The sequence below is a fragment of the Gallus gallus genome, chromosome 2, assembly GCF_016699485.2.
Source record: "Gallus gallus isolate bGalGal1 chromosome 2, bGalGal1.mat.broiler.GRCg7b, whole genome shotgun sequence".
Taxonomy (NCBI): Eukaryota; Metazoa; Chordata; class Aves; order Galliformes; family Phasianidae; genus Gallus; species Gallus gallus.
Genome location: NC_052533.1, coordinates 122,949,579 through 122,977,133, shown reverse-complemented (window position 1 = coordinate 122,977,133; position 27,555 = coordinate 122,949,579). Strand labels below are relative to the sequence as shown.

The 27,555-nt window shown below is 38.0% G+C and overlaps 2 long non-coding RNA genes across 2 annotated transcripts; one reads left to right on the top strand and one right to left on the bottom strand.

Annotated features, from left to right (window-relative positions):
* Nucleotides 1-327: 327 nt before the first annotated feature.
* Nucleotides 328-22,030, bottom strand: LOC121110001. The gene is made up of 3 exons (XR_005857492.1): nt 21,230-22,030; nt 10,553-10,628; nt 328-1,070 (listed from the first exon to the last, which is right to left on the bottom strand). It is a non-coding gene; the product is annotated as an uncharacterized LOC121110001 (long non-coding RNA).
* Nucleotides 21,371-27,555, top strand: LOC121110002. Its single transcript, XR_005857493.1, has 3 exons — nt 21,371-21,535; nt 26,165-26,324; nt 27,374-27,555. It is a non-coding gene; the product is annotated as an uncharacterized LOC121110002 (long non-coding RNA).

Sequence of the window (27,555 nt, the reverse complement as noted above, 5' to 3'; positions counted from 1 at the left end):
TAATGCTTCCTATTTTATTATCTTGTCCCACGATGTCAGAGGAAGATGTTGGTTGTATGGCAGTAGAGACTGAACTTCCCTGCCAATATTCTATTCCTTTTGGTTGCCATGTGACAAATGGCAGCAGAGAGGCAGTCTGACTAAATGATGTTTGACATGAAAGTGTATATGATGCAAAAGCGTGTCATTGAATTTCTCCGTGTGGAAAAAATGGCACCTATTGACACTCCTTGGCATTTGCTGAGTGTTTATAAACCCAACAGTGGATGTGAGCAGAATGAGCTGGTGGGTGGTTCTGTTTTCAGCAGTGGTGACAGGGAAGGTGGGTCGCCTCCACCAGTGCAGATATTTACAAGTGTGACATGTAGGCTCTTCTTTATCACTAGTGAAAACACATAGCTAATGGTGGTGAGAGCTTTCTCTATGAAATTATATTAATGTATTCCTTGTATCTGTTGTAATTTCCATGGAAATAAATAGGAGGCATTACTATTGGAGCAATCAATGTATATTCCAATAAAATAAAATGTACTATTGTCATGTATTTTATAATGGAAGAAAGTAAACATATTCAATATAAACTACCACAATTGATATTCCCTGAAAATATATATTCAAGTCCATGGGTCTATTTACCCTACAATGGAGGAAAACTGCAAGGATTTTCAGAACATTTGGCTATGCATGCTCACTTTTTATTGGTTATAGTGGAGTCCTAAAACAGATGGATCCAGATGGCTATTTTGCCTCCTCCACCATGTAGGAATATAAAAACTGGACATAAAAAATATGCCTGGAAAAAGCACTTTCACAGGCTGTTGTACAGCTATTACCAGAACTACTGGTTCCTCTTCTACTTCTACTCTTCCCCTTTTCCTAGAGGGCAGGAATAAAAACTATTTAAACATACATCCATTAACCCCCAGATATCTACTTCTTAGATTATCCACTTCTACCTACCTTGTTCTCACTCCATTGTTTTTGAGGACGTTTAGAGTTAACTCTCCTCCCCACCCTGTATAAAAGAGCATCTTGGCATTGTGCAGATCTTTACGCACATAAACTAAAAACTTAAAAAAAAAAAAAAAAAAAAAAAAGAACTAATTAAAAAACAACCTTACTACCACTTTCCTTTTGAACAAAATTCATTGTAACTTTAAACTCCATCTTTGGTGAATATGTATTCTTTCCATAGCTTCAGAATACGGAGATGGTGATAAACTTCAAGCTCTTGGCACTTACCCAATGACAGAACAGCTTATACTTACTGCTTTAAGATCTGCTCCCCTAGACTTAATCAATTTACTGTTATTGTAGAATTGTCTGTGGCTTACAGATTTACAGTACTTTATGAAAAATTTCTATTCCATTCTTCTTAATGTGGCTTTATCTTTTAGAATACACATTTAGGCACTACCATAGCTGGTGAACTTGTCCCACCATTTAATTTATGTGCATAACAACTCGCAAAATGCCACAGGTGGAAAGATGCACAGTTCTTTAGCTTACAGATTTTGAATCCTGTTTCCTCCAAGACTGAAAAAGAACTAAAATTTACACTGTCCACATACTGATGCCTTCATTTTATACATAAATCACGTGTTTCCCATTAAAATCATCCAGCATGGAATGTGCCCCCTCCTTTTTCAAATCCAAAGTGAATTGGGCTTTTTGTAAGGGAACTGCGAAAGTCTCAGGGGTGCAGAGTTGATTTCGTCTCTCCACAAAGACTTTCCTTCCTTCAGGCTTAAGTAGGTGTCAGAGCAACTTCCTGGCCATGGAAGCCCTCCAGCTTTCCACAGCTCACCCTGCTCAGACCTGGAACATCAGGGAATGTTGACAGTGCCACATCTGCCTATCATGCAACAACAAAGGTGGCCAAGGCACTGTGGCTGATAGCACAGAGTGCTCTGAAGCTATAATGCGTCTCAACTTCTGATAAGGAAATACTTTTCCAAATGTTCAGCAGGTGAATAAATCAGATGATGGCATTCAGCCAAGTGCCATAGCAAAAGATGCAGTTTCAGTTTACTGCTTATCCTGGTTGATGCATTAAAATTATGTTCTCTATCACCCTCCATAGAATGGCCTGGGTTCAAAAGGACCACAATGATCATCTGGTTTCAACCCCTCTGCTATCTGCAGGGTTGCCAACCACTAGACCAGGCTACCCAGAGCCACATCCAGCCTGGATGTTCTCACATCACTTTTATATACCTTCAAAAGTTTTCTTTTTCTAGCTTTCCCATCTGCCCCTACAACTTTCCCATCCACCTTTACATGTCAACAAAGCGTTCTACAAACACTCTTCAATCATTCATGTGGATGCTTATCCAATCAGAGCCATGAGCCATTCTTTCTTCTTCTAGAGGTGTCCTTGGACCTCAGATGCTGCTCTGAACAGTTTTTCTTGTATTCCCACCATAGATGACATCTATCACCCTTCGTCCATCCACCAAAACCATCACTCCATCATAGAAGGCCACCAGATTGGTCAGATAAGATCTACCCTTGATGAAACCATGCTGGTGAAGCCATGAATCACCTCTTTATCTTGTATGTGCGTTAACATAGCATCTAGGAGGATTTGCTCTATGATCTTCCCAGCCACAGAGGTGAGGCTCACCGGCCTGTAGTATTCCTTTCTCCCTTTCTTAAAAATGGGAGTACTGTTTCCCTTTTTCCAGTCACCGAGGACTTCAACAGACAGCCATGATTTTTCAAATATGATGGAGAGCGGCTTGGCAATCACATCAGCCATCTCTTTAAGACCCCTTGGATGGATATCATCCAGCCCCATGGACTTATACACATTCAATTTCACTCCTCATGAAACTGAATGTGTATAATTGAGTGAATTTAATAGAATCATAGAATCACTAAGGTTGGAAAAGACCCACAGGATCATCCAGTCCAACCATCCACCCTTCATCAATGGTTCTTGCTAAACCATGTCCCTTAACACAACATCCAAACGCTCTTTAAACACCACCAGGCTCGGTGACTCCACCACCTCTCTGGGCAGCCCATTCCAGTGCCTGACCACCCTTTCAGAGAAGTAGTATTTCCTAACGTCCAGCCTGAATCTTCCCTGACGCAGCTTGAAGCCATTCTCTCTCGTCCTATCACTAGTCACCCGGGAGAAGAGGCTGACCCCCAGCTCACCACAACCTCCCTTCAGGTAGTTATAGAGAGCAAATTATTTCATTCACTACAGTTCCATACAAATATATAAACTTATAAAGCGGTGGTGAAATTACAAATTTATCCAGTATGTATGTGTTTTTTGCCAGTGCTGAGTGTGCAGACATCAGAAAGAAGAAATTCATGGTTGGATTTCTCAGTAATTTTGCTTGAAGCATGCAACCTGCTTAAGCTGAAGAGCTTCAAAGAGATGCAAAGTTTAATAAATACACATACTGCTTAATTTGTATTGAATCATTACTTAAAATTATGGAAAAGGATTGGCTACATATCTATCTGCACATTAAGTTCAAGATAGAAGAGCAAAATATTAGCAGTTAAATAGCTTATACTTAATCCATGTGGCTTTGTAACTATGAAATTTTCTTCATTGCCTATCCTGATTTTAAAAATACTCACAGCTGTAAATAGCTTCAATAGCAACATCAGTTTCCAACCAGAAAGCCCACTGTAAATTGTATGGCACAAATCTTTTAATCCCCAAATAAGATTGAAAGTATTTGAAAAAGTGAATATATTTAAATATCAGAGGAAATATTTTTCTTGATTTTTAGATGTGTGAGCTTTATGAACATAAGATATATACTATTTTTAAATTTCTCATATCGATGATAATCAAATGTTACATAAATTTAAATAATCCACAGAACAATAAGAATTTCAGCAACAAAGAATTTTCTGTAGATTCAGAAGCAAAATGTTCTCCTCTTGTGATTTCTATATATAAAGGACGTTTTGTCTAATCACTGTATTTGTTTGGAATGAATTCCTAAAAATGGAAGCAAATTAAATGATTTGTCCTCGCAACTCGTCAGCTTTTATCTAATCAGACTGTCTTCAGTTCCAGGATATATATACATTCATATTCTAGTTCATCTATTTATATTGCATATGCTTTTCCTCAAGTTTTTTTCTCCCTTTCTCCACATTCTTACTATCAGTGTTGTTTTTAATTTATACATAAATCATCCTTCTCTAGCTCTTGAAAAAAAAAAATACTTTTTTGAGGTGGTACTGAATTAAAGTATGATTGCCTGTTGTAACTGAACTGAACAAACAAGAACTGTAAGAGATAAATTCTTTTCCAGTCCTATAACCCAATTTTCATTACTACCAGCAGGAAATTAGTACATTCTGTCATCTATCATCTTATTATTATTCTTTTTGCTCAAATTTTCTGCTGGGAAGTTTCTGATTTCACTTGACAACAGTCAAAGTTTCACTAAAATCTATGGATGCAGAAAATCCGCAGTAATAGTCATCCTAAATAAGTAAAATACAACTTATATTGGATGAATGGCACAATATTTCAAACAGTGGCAAAAAGAAAGCGTTACGTCAGAACTATCACCAAACATAGGAAGAAAGGCATTACAAAACAAACAAAAAGTTACCAAACAAGCAAACAAACAAGCAAAAAAAACCCCCAAAAAAGTTAATTGGCATAGTGCCTACAATCTGCAAAGAGGATCTAATTTTGAACTGACTCTTTAATAAGTAAAAGAGAATTAATCTTGTCTCCTTATATTCTCCTTAAGGCCATTACTTTTATTTAGTAAGATGGCATCAAGAAAACTCAATGTCCAGCTTTGTGAGGCATTAACTCTCAGACCTGAAGGCATTTAGAATTCATTTATTGTTTGTTTTGATGAGAGAAGATATGTGAGTGACAATAATGCTTAACACATCTTGAAGGAAAGCTTAGGAACATCAGTTCCACTAGGTTGATGTAAGTTTAATGGAAGTGACAGGCCAAACACACAAAATCAAACAACATCTCAAACTTCCAAATATCAGTAAAAGCTATTCATACAATGCAAGAACTAGGACAGGCAATTCCAATTTTCACAAATCATCTTTTCATTACTCAGTAATTTCTGAGCACTCAGAGTGCTCTGCATGGTGTTACTGTGTTCTTTGCATCTGCTGTAGTTTCCATGGAAATAAATATGAGGCTACTTTTGGAGCAATGGGTGTAATATTTAAAAAAAATAACTTTCTTAAATCATTTGCCATAGGTTAATAGTTCTGCTATGTAATCTTTTTATACTTAAATTAATAAGATGTTTTAATGACTGAATGTCTATTGCAGGCAAAAAGTGCTGAAAAATGTGAAATTATTGGTTAAACTTTTAAAGAGATTAATTGTTGTTTATTTTTAAGGCAAGTCTCTTGGAGATAATTTATTTTAGCTTACAAATTATATAAAACTTATAAAACTAAGATAGTCTTCCCAGTCTACACTTGCATTGGTATTCTCTGGAAGTTATTTCTATCTTTACTTTGTTTCACTGCACTGGTGACTAAATAAAAGAGATGAAATACCCAGAAGAAAAAGGAAACTCTGTAAAAGTAATATGATGCCTTAAGTCACCTTCTTTAAAAGAAATAAATAAGTTCACTAAGCAACATTGATAACACTTATAAATGAAAATAGAAAATATGATGCGTAACGTAGGACAGCTTGCCTTTCATTTCTTAAATGTCTTTCTGATTATAGAAGACATAGGTATAGATATGATACAGAGTAGTGCCAGTAGCATTTCAGTACCTCTATGTCAGTTTTAAGAAACTTTACCTGAATTTCGTTTATTGCTCTAGTTGAGATTTCATGTGTCACACTTCTTTGTCCTCTTTATCATTGTAGTTCTTCACAAAGTCTGAACCTTTCTCATTCATTAATATTTCATTAAGAATAATAATAATAAAAACTCTCACTTTTCTACACAAGCCATCTGGATCACTCAATTTTCTTCAACATTTTCATTATTTTCTCAACATTTCTGAAGCTGAAATTAGCTGAAAATTTATGTGAGGGATTCCAGATTTTATATCAAAAGAAACAGAAGAGGGAATATTTCATAATAAGACATAAAACTATGAGTTAAGATTTATAACTAAATAATACTTAAGATCCCTTCCAGTTCAAGACACACTATGATTCTGTGAATCTGTGGTTCAAAACTACAGCCCACAATCAGCCCCATTAGCAAGAAATTAATTACTGTTTTGTCACAGAGATTCCTCGGGATTTTTAGAGTTGTGTTGTGTAAGTCTCTTGGGACATTATCACCTTATCTAGTGAAATCAATGAAATTGTGTCTTTTATTTAATGCACACAGAAATAATCCTGTTAATTATATATATTTGAGATGTATTTCTCTCAAAAGTATCTGGAAGCAAATGAATATGGAAACCTCTTTTACAGAATATGTAGTGATGTATATGAGAAATAACCTGTTGCTTTCTTGAACTCCTCTGAATGATATTACATGGAAATTTAAAAACAGTTTTTTTAAAAAACAGCCTTTTTACTTTCAATAAAATCAATGTAATGTTTATTTTGAGGTCATACTATAAGATTAGACTGAAAATGTTTAACCTTCTTTTAGAACTGAAAGTGATTGCATTTGGATGTTGAAAAGCTTTATCTGCAAGGCACATTATGACATTGAGTCATTAAAAAGAGATTTTTTTCTGTAATGCTTCTTCATGATCAGCAGATTTTGACACTATTTTACACTATATAATAATTCTGAATTAGTTATTAAAAAAATCAATAAAGCGCACCATCTAACATAACATGGATGTCCCATTGCCCAAAATTTATGGGCTAATCCTCAACTAACTCCCTAATTTCCACAAATGGAAACACTACATTGAGAAACTGATTTTCATGACTATCACTTGAGTTACAAATTATGACTTTACATCTGTAGTTTTTATACCATATCTTTATGCAAATGCAGTTCATGCCTGTTCACATCTTAGTTCAGTCTGCCTGTTAATTACAGAGTAATGCAGTAATGTAAAGCACATCTTTCCTGAGTTTCATACTTTGATTTTTATAATATCTTTAAATATATTATTGCAAGCATTCATCCAAATCAGATAACCATAGAATGGTTTGGGTTGGAAAGGGCTTTTGAGATCACCTACTTCCAAACCCCTTTCTATGAATGGGGACACCTCCCACTAGACCAGGTTGCTCAAAGCTCCATACAGCCTGGCTTAGAAAACCTCTATGGAGGGGGCATACACAACCTCTCTGGGAAAATGTTCCAGTGTCTCATCATCTCCACTATAAAGAATTTCTTCCTGATATCTGGTCTAAATCTACCTTCTTCCAATTTAAAACCATTTCCCCTCATCCTGAAGCTACATGCCTTTATAAAAAGTCCTTCCCCAGCTTTCCTGTAGGCCCCTTTCAGGTGCTGGAAGGCCACTGTAAGGTCCCCCTGGAGCCTTCTCTTCTCCAGGCTGAAAGAGCCCCAACTCTCTCAGCCTTTCCTTCTAAGGGAAGTGCTCCAGACTTTTAATCATCTTTTTTGACCCTCCTCTGGACCTGCTCCAACAGCTCAACATCCTTCTCATGTTGGGGGATCCAGAACTGGACACAGTAGTCCAGGTGAGGTCTCACAAGAGCAGAGTAGAGAGGCACAATCACCTCCCTTGACCTTCTGGCCATGTTTCTCTTCATGCAACCCAGGATACAGTTGGCCTTCTGGGCTGCAAGTACATGCAGCTGGTTCACATTGACTATTCATCAACTGACAGCCCCAAATCCCTCTTCCCAGGGCTGCTTTTAAGCCATTCTCCATCCAACCTATATCTGCGCTTGAGATTGCCCTGACTCAGGTGCAGGACCTTGCACTTGGCCTTGTTGAAGTTCATGAGGTTGGCATGGGCCCACCTCTCAAGTCTGTCCAGATCCTTCTAGATGGCATCCCTTCCCTCTAGCATGTCAACTGCACCAAAATAACCCATATAAATACTAAATGCATCTTTAGAATCCAACATTGTCCCCTGGCTGAAGCTATAAGCCCATCATGCCATCAGTAGTGCATCACTATAAAGATAAGCCTACATCGGTCTATAAATCAAGATACTGGCTAGTACAGCCATGAATGACAGCACAAAATATGCCATATTCTGCATATTTGTACAGTGAAGTGTCTTCTGTAATTAAATAAGCAATGTACAAGAAATCATGCAGAAAGTATGATTTATTTATATATTCCCATCAGCGCTTAATTTTGGAGACACAGGCAGTAAATTTATTAACCAATAGGCTCTAATTATAATGGCTCTATTTTCTCAAAATAGTTTTGTTTTCAAAAACAGAACAAAAAAACCCACCAAGAAATAGCAATCAGCTTTTCTCATTTTATTCTTATTTTGTGCAGCAATTATGATCCATGTCACGTGTAAAGGGATTCCATTTTGTACTGATATTTGTATTTTGGACCATCACAGTAATGCTATCTATAGGGTATATAGCGCTGATGATTATTGCTATGATGATATATAACTCCAAGCAGTATGATCTTATTATGCATTTTACATTAGGATTGTTCCCATACAAGAAAATATCATCAGTTATGGCTCTTTGTGTTATCCATCACTTGAACAATGTTGCCTAGCGTTATTCATCATAAAGGCAATGACAGTTAAAATTCTACATCATCAAAATGATGGCCCTTCATGTAGAATGCAAAACAGCCTTTCATGATATTATAGGTGTAGTGAAGTATTTATAGGAAACTTTCTGGTTATTTAGAAGAAAATAAACCATATGTAGAAAAGAGAAACACAAACTGGCAGTATCTAATCTGCAGAGATCAAGTAGAACATAATTATCTCATAAAATAATCTAAGATAGCTTTTCCAAATTTCTCATCCTTGAAACTGGTAGGCAAATTCAATGGGAAAAAAAGTGTCAATTTTTTTTATAGCATAATTCTGAGTGCAAGCAGTGTTGAAACACAGAACAAGAATAGAAAATCATCAAGCTGGGGCTCTAACTGTGAGTCACCCAAATTCACTTGTCATAATTTAGAAATCTGAGCTTTATTTTCTATTTTTATTTCCAGATTAATCTTCAGAATTAGCAAGTTCTTGATCAAGAACAAGGAGACTTTTAAATTTCTTTCACTCTAACAGAATAAGAACTTAAGTTTCATGTCTAAACTACACTGTAAATACATACCTTTCCACAACTCTTTTATATGAAAATCTATTTTTGGCTCTTAAAGAATACAGAATCTAACAGCATTTTTATTTCTTTTAATGGAAAAACAAAAATATATATTTTTTTTGCGTAAGTGCAACTAACAGATGTTATCGTATATGAGAGACAGAATGTGACTATTTTAGAACTTTCAAAACCAACATATTACGGGTTTATAATCTAATGACAAAGTCAGTGTGATAGCTACACTGCTATCTGTGCTTCCTCTTTCCTAGTATGGCTTTCTGCGATCTTCTAGTTTTCTATCTGAAAGATGAACGTTCGTGTCAGGAATAAATTTTATAATTCTACACATTGTATTCCTTTATATATATATATTTGCAGTTCTTTGAATAGGTCTGCAAAATCTTTTATTAACACATATATATATATTAAAAAAAAAAACATTTGGGAAGTTCAAGTTTATTTTAATTGGTCACTATTGATAACAGTGAAGTCCAATAACTTCATTTGTACTGCTAGTGTCAAAATAAACTTCAAATAAGTATTACTTCAACCAAAGTAGCCTGTGCTGTTTGAGCTAGCTTTTTTCCAAATAAGGATGCTACATTCTGTACTAGGTCTAATGATTGCAAAAGAGCAATACTTAGGTGAGCTTTACCTTCAAAGTTTATGGCCATCCATTATAAAAGTTTTGCCATCATACAGTCCTAAGAGATCTTGTCACAAATATATATATAGTTATTTATGCCTTCTGCAATACTTACTTTTTAAGCTCCATACTTATTCAGTATAGTAATTAATATATCTCATAGCTGTCTCACTAAATCTAATATTTAAATCATGGATCATTTCTGCAGCATTAACTTTGCAATAGCCTCATTCATTATTGGCCTTGCCAGCGTTAGTCTTCATGAAGCAGCTGACTAAAGAAATTCCAGTTTTAAAAAACACTGCAAAAACTGATCAGTCTTACCACAGTCAGTTTTCAGATTCTCAGTAGAAAAATGCTTCTTTTTAACAAATGAACCAAATAAACTTTAATGCTTTAAACCAAAAATATTAACATCCCAGGAAGTAAAATAATTTCAGATCTTTAAAACGAAAAGCTCTTTCAGATGTTTTTTAATGTTATTGAGCAGGAACACAGACATTTTCTTAAAAGAAGACTCCATAGCACATGTTACAGAATTCCAAGTGAACATTTAAATGACTGCCATAAAAGAGAATCAAAATTCTTTACAGAAAAATAAACATTTATTTTCATTATTATTGAATTCTCAACAAAATAAACAAAGCAGTGGACTACTACAATAATGTTTCTTTATTAGGGAAATCAGACATAAAGAGTATGTCTTTGCACATGCTGGTACTTACTGACTTGTGCATCCTCTGCCCATTAAGCAAAATTTTCCTTCCTATCGCTTCTTTCTAATGGATTTTCACTTTTCTCCTTTCAGAAAAAAGAAACAAACAAACAAACCAGCGCACATTATCTGGTAACATAAAGAGAAATTATATTTAAAAAGCATATTTGATAATACTGACCTTAAGGTGCTGTTTAATTTAGACTATAAAAGTAATTTTTATTCACCACATATTTCTCATTAAAAATCAATTGTGAAACTAAACTTGCATCTGTATCTGTTCTTTGCAAGTTAAAATACATACTTGTACTTGAAACTATTACTAATACTGTGAAGTTACAAAGAAAAGACTGAAAACCATTCCTTCTTTTATCTGTGGCACACAAACCAATTGAGATTTCTGTCTCAATTTCTGAAGTAGACAAAGAACTACTAAAAAAATCTTCAAGGGTTTGAGAAACAAAGTGATTAATTAACAATACATTATTTCTGTACAAATAAAAATGGGTATAATTAAGCATGGACCTTCTTAATATTCAATTTTCTGTTCTAACTGATTGTAATTCTAATAGCAATTAAAAAAGCACTACTTCAACACATTACTTTTCAATGTTTATTTATTATATTCAAAGAAATTAAAAATTGAATAAACTAACCAAATAAAATGAAAGATGGTTTTCTGTATTGCTATTATAGTGATTATTTTCATTTGCAAACTGATATAAATTAGGCTGGACAGTTCACATGATGTTTCTACTTATCTCCATTTCCTTGTTTTCTATCTTGCAGAGAAATATATGTTGTTGTTGTTTTTTTTTAAGCATTAGCTAGTATTTATATAGGTTATCTTCTGATGGCTGCAAATATTCTGTTATCTATCAACCATACAGGAAGGAATACTGCTATAAATCTGTCAGTCTTTCAAAGCAAGGCAGTTTCATTCATTCCTCAAAGCAGCTTTTGTAGCCTCTATCTGGCATTCAACTTTATTCTTAATTAACACAAGCAACAATTGCAATGAGGATGTGTATGCAGCTGCATGTGTAATTAATTGCATCCATAAATATAAACTAGGTGAACAGAGTGACCAACATTTAAAAAAGAAAGCAAACAATACTTTTCTGAAAGTCTATCTGTGAAGACTTGAACTAAATCTATGGGGACATAAAGCATCTGTGAAACCCTCAGAACACTAATCTAGGTGTGTCTAACTTCAGAAATGCATAAATGCCTTCAGTATATAAATTGGTCCCCTGGCTATACTCTGCTACACAAAGTCTAGCACTCTTGAGCACTGGAGGCCACATTTACTTCATCCATGATGGCTATTTCAGTCATATACTCAGAGTACATTGACCAGATTAAGTTCCCCTCAATAGACTTTCAAATGGTTGTTCATTTGTTGGCTTATACCCAGCAGCTCAGGAAAACAGGGAGTTATCCATGAGGTGGGAGATTGCTATTTGGGCCCCTGCTTTTCCGAAACAATTAGAACTTCCCTCTGGCTTTCACAGCCATGGATACCAATGTAAGGCAGACTTTTCCAATTTACCTCTACTACGTATGAGAAAAGAAAAAAAAAAAAAAAAAAAAAACAAGACAGATCCGAACACCAGAAGAGAGACTTAGAAGAGGATGTAAATCCATTTGGGCAACAACTTTCTGATGCTTTTACACCACTGTCCCATCAGGGGTCTTTTTTCTTATGAGGCATCTTGTGGGTGCATTATAATATCACAGGAGGTAAGGATTTCATTTGATAAGGATCACCTGATACACAAGAAAACATCTTTCACTGAATTTTTCCATTGCTTAATAACTTACTCTTTTTTACCACATAGTGAAGTAGGGAAATCCCTACTTCACTATGTGGTAAAATTCAACCATTTTTGAGTTAGAGGTACAATTGTTTATATGGAAAAATAAATTACAGTAACTGATTTTGCAGTGGGACCCTTGTACATTCTTTTACCTTTCTTATTACTTTTAAGGAAGCATCAGTCACAGAAAGAGTTTGAAGAGGGATGTTTTAAAAAATCAGGAAAATGAAAATCAGAAGAGTTTTTAACTGAAACAACTTTGCAATTACAGCTTCATTACAGTAGCTAACACAAACACGATAAAACAATCTCCATGAACTGGAAAGCACCACAAAGTAGCCTCCTGAGCACTTTATCATTATTATGCCCTTACAATGAGATCACACTGCCTAAAACAGAACAGTTCATCTCCTATAATACTTATGAGACCTGGAATCAAGAATCCTTAGTTGTATAATATGGACTTTTAAAGAAAATAGTTTCAGGAAACAGTAAGGAAAGCAGCAAATGAGACTGGTGGTGATCAAATACTTATTATCTGAACAGATGAGAAGGACAAGATGGCTGCCCATCGTTTGGATGGGCATACACTCTACTGGGTGAAACACTAGCTGGTTGGCCAGGCCTAAAGTGATCAATGGAGTTAAATCCAGTTGGCAGCCAGTCACAAGTGGTGTCCCCCAGGGCTCAGTACTGGGGCCTCTTCTATTCAACATCTTTATCAATGATCTTGATGAGGGGATTGAATGCACCCTCAGTAAATTCGCAGATGACATCAAGTTGGGAGGGAGTATTGATCTGCCAGAGGGTAGTATGGTATGGTACTACAGAGAGATCTGGACAGACTGGATCGATGGCAACCCTACAGGCTTGGGGAGGAGTGGCTGGAAAGCTGCCTGGTGGAAAGGGACCTTGGTGTACTGATGTACAGTCAGCTGAATATGAGCCAGCAGTGTGCCCAGGTGGCCAAGAAGGCCAATGGCATCCTGGTTTGTATCAGAAATTTTGTGTTGAGCAGGACTAGGGAAGTAATCCTGCCCTTGTATTCAGCACTGGTGAGGCTCCACCTTGAGTACAGTGACCGGTTTTGGGCACATCAATTCAGAAAGGACGTTGAGGTGCTGGAGCAGATCCGAAGAAAGGCAACAAGGCTTGTGACGGACTTCGAGAATATGCCCTATGAGGAGCGACTGAAGGAATTGGGGCTATTTAGTCCGGGAAAGAGGAGACTCAGAGGAGATTTTATTGCTCTCTTCAAACACCTGAAAGGTGATTGCAGTGAGAGTGGGGTTGGTCTCTTCTCTCTGATGACAGGTGACAGGCTGAGGGGAAATGGCCTCAAGTTGCACCAGCAGAGGTTTAGGTTGGATATCAGGAAAAAAAATTTACAGAAAGGGTTGTCAAGCACTGGAATAGGCTCCCCAGAGAGGTGGTTGAGTCACCATCCCTGAATGTGTATAAAAACCATTTGGATGTGGTGCTCAGGGATATGATTTAGCAGTGGGTTGTTAGGGTAGTATGGTTAGGTTGCAGTTGGACTTATGATCTTTAAAGCCTTTTCCAACCCGAGTAATTCTATGATTCTATGAGGTTAATTCCAGGATAAGGCAAATTAGAGAGTTTGGGTAAGAGGAAGAATCAGATTATGTTCAGAGAAGAGAAAATAACAAAAATATGTCTTGTGGTTTAACCAAGTTGATGTAGAGCAAGATACAAACATGTGGCCCACAGAGGTGGTGGAGTTGCTTTCCCTGGCAGTGTTCAAGAGGCATCTGGATGAGTAGCTATGAGATATGGTTTAGTGGCTTGTGGTAGCAATGCTAATGGGAGGACGGTTGGACAAGATGATTTGGTAGATCCTTTCCAACCTTGTGATTCTATGATTCTATGAAATGCATTCCAGTCACGAAAACTGTATTTCTGGAAAGAACATAAGTCCTAAGCAGTCTGTGTTTATGCAAGGACTTAGTACAGATGTCTGGAGAGGTCTGTACTGTCATTATCCTGACAACATGTGAACTAGGTGGTTAAATAAGAGAGAGACAGTGTAGTACTCAGAAGATTGGGCCTGGCCAGGCCATGTCTCAAGGGGTGCTCTGTTTGGCAGCCATTGGCAGTCTTACCGATAACCCAATAAAAGTTAGATCTAGTGCAAGAAAGTGCAGAATAAAAGTTAGATCTAGATTCTTCAGACTCCTACAGTACACTGCAGCAAATACGGCTTTATATTTCCCTTTGCTATTCTTCTGAATATTCTTAAGAACAGTCATATTCCAATGCCTTGAATTTCATGTATGTTTCATGTACATTACCATAAAGACAAAAGCCTTCTGGCGCCTGGTTCAACAGCTTGCCCTAACAACAGTAAAGGCTTAGCTGGGGCTAAAAATTCAACATTATGAAATGGTCGTGTCCGAAATGGTCACCTCCAAAATGTTCTGTTTGTCTTTGCTCTTTCATTGAGATACAATTCAACTTTGCATTCTTGGACCTTGGCTACCATTAGCATATATGCTTACATTAAGTTTTACTTTGTAAAAATAGATCAGATGCGTCATAAAAATGGCATTCATTGCTGACCTAAAGTGTATTGCTTATTCATTAATATTGAAAGAGTTAAAAATAAATAACAGGAAAATGACTTCAGCTTGTTTTGGACTGTATACAGCTTGAACTATACAGATAACCATTTAAATCAGTTTCCACTAACCTTCCATTAGACACTAGAAATACCTTTGTGTAACATAAACTACATATAATGTGCTTCCTTAAACTCTCATATGCTTCATATTACCTATGTAATATAATTTAAAACATTGAGCAAGTGACATTTGTTATAAGACCTACTTTAAAATGTACATATTATATATTTTATGTATAACTAATCTTTTTGTTGTGTCATATCTACTCACCTAGAACAATACATTTAAGTGATATGAAGGAAGTAAACCAAGTATTTTAAAAATTACACCACTGCTGTTATATATTTAGTATGCCTGGAACTATGTTTTTATTTCCAGGTATCAAAATTGTGGGAAAATTCAAGAATAGCCATTATCAGTGTTCAGCTATTGTTCCAATTGCCTTATGTACAATACTTGTTTAGATATAGAAAGGACTTTTCTGGCTTGTACCCAGGCAATTACTCATGTTTAAAAAACACAGTTCTATTGTCACTAGGAGAGATAAGCCTATTGTGTGGATGTGTAGCCCATATGAAAAAAATTACAGACTTTAGTATTTCTCCTGTGTAAGCAATTAAAAATTTAAGAATAAAAGTTCTAAGATAAACCAGGAGCTACAATTTATTAACACTTTTTAAAAGTTTTATCATAAGTTCCCTGCCAAAATGTGAGAGTTTGGCAAAATCACTAGCTGATTAATACTCTAAATTATTGTTAAAGTGAATAAAGATTAGAAAATTCACAACATGTGAAAGTTAAAAGAAAAAAAAAAACTTTTTCTCAGAGTGAAGAGTATTTTGCTTCAAGAACAGATCCCTGAGACTTTAAAGGAAGTAAAGGATCTCAAAAATAATCAATAGCAGTGCGCCCTGGCAGCCAGAGGGGCAACTGAGATATACCAGGCCCAGCACCGACAGCGACTGAAGGGAGGGCTTGTCCTGCTCTGGTCTGCACTGTGCAGCCTCACCTTCAGCACTGGGTGCAGGTTTGGGTGCCACAGTATAAGGGCATAAAGCTGTTAGAGAGCAACCAAAGGAGAGAAACGCAAATGGTGGAGGATCTGGAGGACAGAAAAAACTTCTTTAAATAAATGGTGGTTAAGCACTGGAATGGGCTCCCCATAGAGGTGGCTGAGTCACCATCCCTGAATGTGTTCAGAAACCATTTGCATGTGGTGCTCAGGGACATGATTTAGAAATGGGTTGTTAGGGTAGTATGGTTAGGTTGTGGTTGGACTTGATGATCTCAAAGGTCTTTTCCAACTTGAGAAATTCTATGATTCTATAACAAGGTGTATTAGGAGCAGCTGAGCACCCTTAATTTGTTCAGTGCAGAGCAGAGGAGCTGAGGGAGGGCCTGATATTATATCATTCCATTACTGTAGTAGAGTGATTTGGGGGATCAGGACCATTAAACTTATTTAAACAGTGACTTGAAAGATGAATTCAATACAGGAAGTTGGGAAAGAGGCTTTTCATGAGGAGTTATTTTTAGTGTTGAATGCTGCAGGCTTTTAAGTCACAAAGAATGAATAAAGTGGGTCAGTACAATTATAAAATTCAATATCAACAGTGGCAAGGAAAAGCATGGAAACAATTTTATCTACCGATAGTTTCTTAGTGTCTGAAAACGTGGTGGAAAGAAAGCTAAGCAGCTTGTAGGAGAAACTAATGAATAATGTGATGAAATGCACAGCACTGATAAGCATAAATAGGATACTGTGATAAATGTAGTTAGAAATGAACTAGTAGACATATATATAATTTCCTTAAGCACTTTTATAAGATGATCATAGCAAGGCTAAAAGGCTAACAGTAAAATATTTCCTCTTCTTGCAATTCTACAGAGAAAATTAAACCTCAGGACCCTCCTTGTGTATGTGATGTCCACTCAAAGCATAGTGTAAACAGGTAAAGGTTTTGAAGAGTGAGTCCATACTTTCAAGAATGGAACTGCAGCCTACGATGAAATCTAATCCCATTATTCTGAACTACTACCGTCAGTAGAGCTGGTCACTTCAAACATATTTCTGATAGTCTTGGAATAAGCTCCCTGGTCCTTAAGGAAATTTGGACATCTGAAACAATGTCATATCTGTTCACTAGATTACCTTGCAGCAGATGCAGAATGTTTTTGTCTGACTTGAAACAGAGTACATGACTAAGGATCAAAACCTGAACCTGAATTATGCTCTTTTGTAAAAGTAAATAAGGTATAAAACTTGCACAATGCTTCCATATTTTTCTGAAGCACTTGTTTCAACACAAATATTTTTAATATGGTATCAAATTGTATTTGTAAATATATATTAAGTGGTATGCTGAATTGAAAAGGGGAGGATATCTTGTTTTGAGATTGGTAACTAATATAATGAAAAATAAGCTAAAGGCAATAATGAAGAAGCAAAAACAAGTTTTTCTGTGGCAAACTGTGTTATTATTTTAAGAATTATTTTTTGTGGCTAAAAGTTGGATTAAATGTCTGCCAAAACTAGTATCCCTATTCCTGTTTCTCTCTGACATGACTGCCCTGCTTACTTCCTTCATTTATTCTATCTCTATTCCCATATTAAGCTTGGCAAATAAATGACTGAGACATCTTTCAAAGGCAAAAAGTCATCATTGCCTGCAGGATATCTTATGTGTTCTTATTTAGAGAAGTCCTTGTTTTCAGTCAGATTGCTTGTAAGGTTGTAGCTGATAACATGCAATACAGCATTAGTCCTGGATGTTACATTACTATCTCAAGGCAGTGCTTTCTTTTGCATAATGTCTTTTTGTTTACCTTAAAGAACATCAATCATTCTATGTTAAGACTGCATATAAATTAACTGCAGTGAAACTGTTTAAATACTTGACAGTAATTACTACAGATTAGATATTTTGGTTTCTTTTGGATTTTTTTTTATTGCTTTGCTTTGTTTTGCTTTTCTTATGAAAATGAAAGCTAACAGCACATGATACTCCTTTCTTCATGAACTTCCAGTTGATGACTTTGCTCAGAGATTACACATTACTAATATTAGATTTACAAATTTTTATCAACACTACTTTAAATTACTGAATCGCACACTTGAACTCTACACAAGCACTTGCAACATATCTGCTGTATCCTGATCACACCACAAAAAATGCATACATGCAGTAGATCTGGTATTTTGGAGACCTCTTTGGTAACTGTGTTAATCTGAATCAAAATTGAATATAAGTCAGCAATATGCCATTGCTTCTAAGAAAGCTACTTGGCTTTCTATTCTAGCTACTTATTCTTGGCTGCATTATGGAAACTGTTGCCATTGGTTGAGGGATGTGATGCTTCTCTACTTAGTGCTCATGAGACTGCATCTGCAGTACTGGGTCCAGGTCTGTGGCCCTCAGCATAAGAAAGAAATGAACGTACTTTAGAGAGTCTAATATAGGGCCACAAAGGTAGTGAAGGGGCTGGAATGTCTCTCTTATGAGGAGAGACTGAGAGAGCTGGGACTGCTCAGCCTGAAGAAGAGGCTCGGGGAGGATTTCATCAGTGTCTATAAATACCTGAGGGGAGAGTGGAAAGAGACAAGCTCTTCACAGCAGTTGCAGGAGAAGAGGCAGTGGGCACAAAATGGAACACAGTTGGTTTGTGTGCTTCCAAATACCAGGAAGCACTTATGCAGCTAATAGCACACTGGCACAGGTTGACCAGGGAGTTTGTGGAGTCTCCCTCCTGGGCACCTTTCTCTGGGTGGCTCTGCTTGGACAGAGGTTGGATCAGAAAGCTTCCAGAGGTCTCTTTAAATCTCCTCCATTCTGTGATTCTGTCATTCATGACTCTGACTTCCTTAGTACTCAGATAGAATTCAGAACCACAGGACTGCAGCCTTAAAGTATGTTTGACAGCAATCTTGATTATCTTTACTATCAGTTTAGAGTTTGCAGCTCACAAAAAATGACCTGTAACCTTACTTTACTTCTGTAACATGTTACACAACACCTGCATTTAAACACCAGAATCTTCCTCACTTCTGAGCTGGGCTCTTCTTAAGTTTCTTTTTTTATTTCCATTACACAACACAAAATTCTTTCCTGAATCTCTTTGGATTTCCTCAGTTAGTTACTATTTTTCTCCTGAATTCATTCCTTCTTACTCACTGGGACTGAGTGTTGTAAAGCTGTTCAATGAGGCAAGCGCAAACATCTACAAGTGTGTGAACCTGTGTATGGAACCTGCCATTCCTTTCTCAGCCTTTCTTTATACATAATTATTTTGGAGATTGGTTTCCTAGCTTTCTCTAAACTTTTCCCTTAATCCCACTATTTGATAGGCTTTTCTTATCTATTTCCTGTTCAACATTTAGAATTTTGGAACAACTTCTTTTTGTATATTCATAGCTATTGTACATTGATCTAAGCCCAGTACTACATCTGCTTGACTGTTTCCTGTTCTATTCTTAGATATCTCAACAATTGCTTAAACTGAAATAATGTAATGCAGAACTAAATAAGTTATTCTGCATTTTTATAGGAAAATGTATAGATAATGGAAAAGACTCTTACCAAAACAGAGCTGAAACTGGGCTTATTTAAATAGTGTGCAGCAATTAGAAATAAATCTTTATAAAATGTCAAGATGTTAAACACCTCCAGAATGGCAGAGAAAATTTTCAGTCTGTAACTTGTCTTCAAGAAAAAGTCATCTGAAACTACATACTCTAATGTGTTGTGCATTGCTGTAGCCATCACTACAGGACGATATAATATAAGATGCAGATTTAACGGGCAATCAAGATGATCAGGTTTTTTTTATTTTTCTGTTTGCTTTTTTTTTTTTTTTTTCCTCCCAAGTTTAACTTAATTGTGAATGTTCATATTTGCAGGAGCAAAAGAAAGGAACATTTTGGCCTAAGGAGTTTTTATGAACTACAATAAATGCATGTTGATATATGTGAGTTATTCTATTACCTAGCTATGATGGCATTTTGTTGTTCATGAATGAAAGCGAGATATCTTCACAAAATTAGAACATTCAAATCATTTCCCATAATTGCTTGTGGTTAGTAATTAAGTAAAGGTTATTCTGTAACAATAATGTAACTATGGTAATATGATAATAAGTAAGAATGTAATTTTGTTACAAGTGATTTGTGCCACCAATAATAATTACACTCTCTTGTGTTAACCACTGTAATTAAGAAATGATTAGAAAATGAATATCTAAAGTAGAGTATAAAAATCATATGAACAAGTCATTTGTTTGGAGCTTTCCATATTGAAGTTGGATATCATATCAGACCATTTCTGCTAGACAATTTAAGATGAACAAGATAAATAACCGCCATGATTTTAGCCATAAAGAATGACCTATGGTTTTCTTATTATTCCATGTGGCAAGCATGAAATGGACCTAGGAGATATTATATGTATTTTCATTGGTTAGGCTTTCTATAATTTCAGATTTCCATTTTTCTTCTAATGTGATTTCCAACAGTGACTAATCTTTGTCAGTGACAAATCTGGTCCTCACAGCTGCCACCTGAGTCCCATAGTGCAGCTACCTGCCAGCATTTCAGAGCCTGTGCCCATCACCCTGAGTTAGTCCTCCCACAACAGAATGTGCTATATTCTGAAGAATTCTTGACTAAATTACTGGCACCAGTTTAGTGTCTTACAGTATTTATTGCGTGAGGCTGAATATATATTCACTCTTACAGCTTTCTCTACCTTTGAGACAGTATTCCATCATGTCAAATGATAAATCCTAGAAACACCACATTTTTTTAAGCCACAGAATATTCACCCAAACCATCTTTTATCCATTTCTATCATAAGTCACTACTGGCTGCAGGCTGTGTTAGCTCATACAGACTAGAGATCAAGGGGCAGAACACAAGTGAGGTTTACAGCCAGCACTAGCAGGGGTTGAGTGTAACCTGATCTGGAAGATAGTTCTAGCTGCACCTAATCCAATCTGAATAAAAATGTCCAGTGGGTCAGGAAAGAAAATATGCAATAATTTTACTCTAAAGTGAGACTTTGGTAGTTCATGGATTGTTAATGGAGAAGTGTCATAACAAACTATGGGATACAAGAAATGCTCTATCTACTTCCACATTGCAATAGAAATTCTATGAATATCTTAGTCCTGCCAGCAGATTTGTCAGACTACGTAATTTATCTAAAAAGACCAAACTTTCTGAAACTTTACCTCTTTTCGGCAAGGTGCTCAGCTTTGCAGTAGATGCATTCCATACTGAAGCAGGGAATTACCTCAGCTGGTTGAACGCAGTCCTGTCACAGAACATCTGCCAAGTGCCATTGTGCTCTGCATAGCAGCAGCTTTCTGACATCACAGGGGCAGAGCCAGGAGCAGTGGCAGAATCACCCCCTGCACGTATAAAACCTGCCATTAAGGAGCAGAGTGACCCAGGAGTGATGCAAACAGGACAGGCAAACAGGACATGGCACATCAGAAGGGTGTGGTGCAGCAGTTTATGCAGACAGTTCACACAAGGTAGGAGACCAGGGAAGGAGAGTATCTCTGTCCACTGAGGAGACTGGCTCACCTGTCAGCTGCCTTCCAGACAGCAAATCTAGACATGGTCACCACTAGGCAGAAAGCTCTGGCAAGAAAGAATGTGGTAACTCGGGGTGCCCGCCTAAAAATATGGCAGTTTGAGTCCCTGGCGCAGCGAGTGCCTGAGCCTGTTGCTGCGGGTAAAGGGCAGCAGGGATTCCACTTGTGTGAGGTGTGAGCAGGTGAGTGATCTAATCAGTGTGGTGGTGAATCTCAAGGAAGATGTGGAGAGATTAAGAAGTATCATAGAATGTGAGCAGGAGATAGGTTGGTGGAGCAAGAAAGACACTGAGGTGATACCCCTCAAACAGTGGTGGATGCCCTTCTCTGCCATTTTCAAGCAGAGGGTGGAGATTTAAGGAAAGAGTGGAAACAGGTCCCAGCTTAGTGTCACAGGCAACCCCCATCCCAACCTAACTTGATTCCCCAGGTGCCCCTGCATAATAGATTTGAGGTTCCGGAACGTGAGGGAGAGGTGAAAGAGGATGCAGTGGGAGGCCCACCCACAAGGTTGTCTAGTGTGAGGTGGTTGACTCCACACCTCAAGACTGTCTCCACCAAGAAGGACAGAAGGATGGTTGTCATAGGTAACTCCCTGCTGAGAGGAACAGAGGGGCCTGTATGTTGGCCCAACCCTGCCTGTAGGGAAGTGTGCTGCCTCCCTGGGGCCTGGGTTAGGGATAGTTCCAGGAAACTTTTTAGTCTGATTTGCCCCTCTGATTATTATCCTTTATTGATAGTTCAGGTTGGCAGAAATGAAGTCTCTGAGAGAAGCCTGACGATTATCAAAAAGGACTTCAAGGGTCTGGGGCGATGTACCGTTTGTATTTTCCTCTATCCCTCAGTGGCAGGGAAGGATACTGAAAAGATCAGGAAGACCCATCTCATAAGTACATGGCTGAGAGGCTGATACAAATGCAATAATTTTGTTTTTTTGACCACTGGGCAGTTTACTCAGCACCTGGCCTGATGGCTGGTCTCACCTGTCTCAAAGGGGGAAACGGATGCTAGCCTGGGAGCTGGCAGAGCTTGTTGAGAGGGCTTTAAACTAGGTATAAAGGGGGAAGGGGATAAAACCACACCCATCTGAGATGAGCCTAGGGGAGTGATGATGGGACTGGGGGTGAGGCAGGGGGCTCAGCTGAAGTGTATCTACAGCAATGCATGCAGCATGGGCAAAAAATAGGAGAAGCTGGAAGCCCTTGTGCAGCAGGCAAGTTATGACTTAGTTGCCATTATGGAAACATGGTGGGATCACTTTCATAACTGGAGTGCTACAATGAATGGCTATAAACTCTTCAGAAGGGACAGGCAAGGAAGGAGGAGTAGTGGCATAGCCCTCTATGTTAGAGAGTGCTTTGATGTTGAGCTTGGGGCTGGGAATGATGAGGTTGAATCTATATGGGTAAGGATCAGGGGGAGGGCCAGCAAGGTTGGTATCCTAGTGGTGGTCTGTTATAGACTGCCTAACCATGATGAAGAGACAGATGAGGCATTCTGCAAGCAGCTGGCAGAAGTTCTACGATCACGAGCCCTTGTTCTCAAGGGGGACTTTAAATTCCCTGATATATATTAGAAATACAGTGCAGCACGGAAGAAGCAGTCTAGGAGGTTTCAAGATTGTATGGAAGACAATTTCACGAAACAGCTGGTATGAGAGCTTACCAGGGGAGGTGCTCCACTAGACCTGCTGTTCAAAGAGAAGGACTGGTGGGACATGTGAAGCTTGAGAGCTGTCTTAGAAAGAGTGACTACGAAACAGTAGAGTTCTCAATTCTTGGTAAAGTCAGGGTGGAGGGAGGCAGCAAAATTGCTACCTTGGACTTCTGGAGGGCAGACTTTGAATTGTTCAGGACACTGGTAGGAGGAGTCCCTTGGAATTCAGTCCTGAAAGGTAAAAGGATCCAGGAAGGCTGGTTGCTCCTCAAGAAGGAAGTCTTAAAGGCACAGAAGCAGGCTATTCCCCTCTGCCGCAAGATGAGCCATCAGGGAAGAAGACCAGCATGGATGTACAGGAAGTATTCTTGAGGCTCCAGGAAAAAAAGAGAATCTTCCTCCTGCAAAAGAAGGGATGGACAACTCAAGGAGAATACACAGAAGTTGTTAGGATGTGCAGAGAGAAAATTAGAAAGGCAAAAGCCCAGATGAAGTCATCTTGGCTGCTGGAATAAAAGAGAACAGAAAACTTTTGTACAGATATATTAACAGTAAGAAGAGGACTAAGGAGAATATCCATCCTTTGCTGGAAGCAGTGGGGAATGTGACTGCTGAGGATAAGGAAAAGGCTGAGATTCTCAATGCCCTCTTTATGTCTGTCTTTAAAAGTCAGACCAGTTATCCTTGGGGTACTCTACTCCCTGACCTGGAAGTCTTGGATGGGGAAGAAAATAAACCCCCCAGGATTCAGGTGGAAACTATTAGAAACCTACTACTCCACCAGACTGTCACACGTCCACGGGGTTGGATGAGATCCACCTAAGAGTGCTGAGGGAACTGGCGGAGGTGATAGCCAAACATTTTTCCATCATCTATCAGCATTCCTGGTCAACTGAAAAGGTTCCAGAGGATTGGAGGCTTGCCATTGTGACTCCCATCTACAAGAAGGGTTGTAAAGAAGATCCAGGGAGCTACAGGTCTACCAACCTGACCTCAGTGCCAAGAAAGGTTATGAGGTTATGGAGCAGATCATCTTGAGGGAGATTACATGGTATGTGTGGGACAACAAGGGGATCAGACCCACCCAGCATGGGTTCATGAAAGGCAGGTCCTGCTTGAACAACCTATCTCCTTCTATAATTGAGTGACCCACCTGGTGGATGAGGCAAAGGCTGTTGACGTAATCTACCTAGACTTCAGCAAAATCTTCAACACTGTCTCCCACAGTATTCTCCTGGAGAAGTTGGCAGCCTGTGGCTTGGACAGATACACTCTTTGCTGGTAAAAAATTGGCTGGATGGCTGGGCCCAGAAAGTGGTAGTAAATGGAGTCACATCCAGCTGGCAACCAATCACGAGTGATATTCCACAGGGGTTGGTACTGGGGCCTGTTCTGTCCGATATCATCTGATAACCTGGATTAGGGCACTGAGTGCACCCTCAATAAGTTTGCAGATGACACCAAGTTGGAAGGAAGTGTCAATCTGCCTAGGGGTAGGAAGACCCTACAGAGTGATCTGGGCAGGCTGGATCACTGGACTGAGGCCAATGGGATGAAGTTCAACAAGACCAAGTGCTGGGTCCTATACTTTCATCACAACAACCCCATGCAACACTACAGGATCGGAGCAGAGTGGCTAGAAGACTGTACACAGGAAAATAATCTTGGGGTTTTGGTTAATATTTGACTAAACATGAGACTGCAGTGTGTCCAGGTGGCCAAGAAGGCCAATGGCATCCTGGCTTGTATCAGAAATAGTGTTGTCAATAGGAGCAGAGATGTGATCATCTCCATGTACTAAGCTCTGGTGAGGGCCACACCTCAAGTACTGTGTTCAGTTTTGGGCTCCTCGCTACAAGAAAGGCCCTGGAGCATGTCCAGAGAAGGGCAATGAAGCTGGTGAGGGGTCTAGAGCACAGGGCTTATGAGGAGCAGTTGAGGGAGCTGGGACTGTTCAGTCTGAAGAAGAGGAGGCTCAGGGAAGACCTTACTGCTCTCTACAGCTTCCTGAATGGAGGTTGCTGTGAGGTGGGAGTCAACCTCCAGTGTAACTAGCAATAGGACAAGAGGGAACGGTCTCAAGTTGCTCCAGGGGAGATTCGGGTTGGATGTTAGGAAATACTTCTCCAAGAGAGTATTAGGTGCTGCTACCTAGGGTGGTGGCTGATTTATCGTCCCTGGAAGTGTTCAAGAAACATTTAGATGGCGGGCACAGTTTAGTGGAAAATATTGGTCATAGATGGATGGTCAGATGAATGATCTTAGAAATCTTTTCCAACCTTGGTGATACTATGATTCATTACCATTACCCTCCCAGTACTTTCACCACAGAGGTGATTTTGAACTAAATATGATACTGTACATAAAAGAAATAAATCTGCCTTTTGAATCACTTCATGTGTTGTTTCACCCACATAAAGCTACCTTCCTTTCAGCTACACGTGCAGTGGACAGGAATACAAGATCAAGAACATCATACCTCACCTGATTTCTAAACTGTTCTTTGTGTGAGTAGGGATTCAAAGAATTGCATCTGGCAGTATGCTTTTCCAAAACAACCACAACAACAACAAAAAAGACAGGACTGTTTGGACAAGGTTAAAATTTACCAACATGTCAGGAAAAAAAAAAAGGAACCTGTTGCCTACTTTTCTACAACTCTTGGCAAGCTGACTGATTGCCCTTATTCGCTAGTAAAATACAGGGACTAAGGGAATAAAAACCTTCAAGGAGGAACTGTGATATAGCCATTTATTGCAATAAGGGACAAGGCTTTATGTTTATCAGAATATTGCTAAGCAAAATTGAGCCCTAAATGTTATAAAGATGAATGAATAAATGACAGAGCTCCATGCTAGTAACATGTTCCTCTTTCCTTAATCACTGGATGATTTCTAGCTGTTCCCTCAGACTCCTTACACAGGCCACTTAAGCAGAGAGACAAAAGCTATCAGAAAATCTACCCAGTGTTCTGTTTAATCTGGTACCAAGACACCAGGTCATTGTCAAGGAAAACCATTAAGAAATGGATGTTCAAATGCTTCTCTTCCTCATGGAACTACAATCATAGGTAAGTAATTTTCCCCATCATGATATATAGTAATGTTCTTTATTGCCTTAACCTTTCAGCATTTTGTCTTCTGGCTAACAACTACACCCTTTCCCTCAAATGAGCAAGGCCATCACCAATAAAAAAGAATGGAATAGCTAACCAGTCACATATAAAATTTGGAAAGGTGAAAGCAGAGTGCCACAGTATTAAATTTTTGAGAGTGGCTCGGTCATTAATATTGTGAGACAACATTTTGTGACAAAGGTAGTGAACAGCAAGTTTGTGTGATTCTCTGTTTTGTTCATGGGAAGTGGTTTTTGGTACAACTGCTTTCTGTTGGGATGTTGCCATCATAATGAGCCCTTTTGGAGGCAGTAGTGTGGAAATTTGTAGTTAAGTACAAAACCCTGTAAATAATGTGCTTTTATGGGAAGAAAGTCTATTTTCTAACATAAACCTTCAAAGTTTCAGCTGAATAAAAATTAGGATTTCTTGCTACAGTAGAAAGATAGATAGAAGGATGTACATCAAGGTACATATATCTAATACTTGAGCTGTATAGAGCTGTACAATACAGAGGTAACTTGTAAACTTTACCAGATATATAAATAGAGAAGGCTTTCAGCCACTCAATTTATTCTGTACTTATAGCATAACAACCCTTTCTCCACCTTTTTTTTTTTTTTTTGTCTTCCGGTCCTGTCACTTCTCTTTTGTGAACATAAAGCTGTACAATAATCTCAATCTTTACATATAGCAAACTGAGGAATATAAAGTAGGATTGAAAGGAAAATTGGTAAATTTTAATTTTAAATGCAAGGGAGGAAGCTGACATTTGTAGATCCTTTAACTGTTCATCCTTATATCTATTTATATAGCTCATTTATATCGAAAATAATGATAACAAAGTTTACTGTCAAATTTTATGTGCCTCCAGTAAGAAAGCATCTTCCTAATGTTCTGATAGCAAAAATCTGCTTTTGACTGATATTTTATATGAAACAAATTAAAGCAAAATTTGAGGTTTTTAGTAAATAAGAGCAAAAGTTTGAGTAAAATATTTTCAGTTTTCACAGGATTTATAAACTGCTTAAATGGTAAAAGGCAAAGGATTTGGACTGCACCATGATTCATACATAAGCTCAACTAGAAAATGACTGGCTGTATTTAACAGGTTTAATGGAAGAATGTTGGCACACTCATCAGAATGTGTTTTTTTTTCCCTTTTGAAAGTATTCAAACTTGGAAT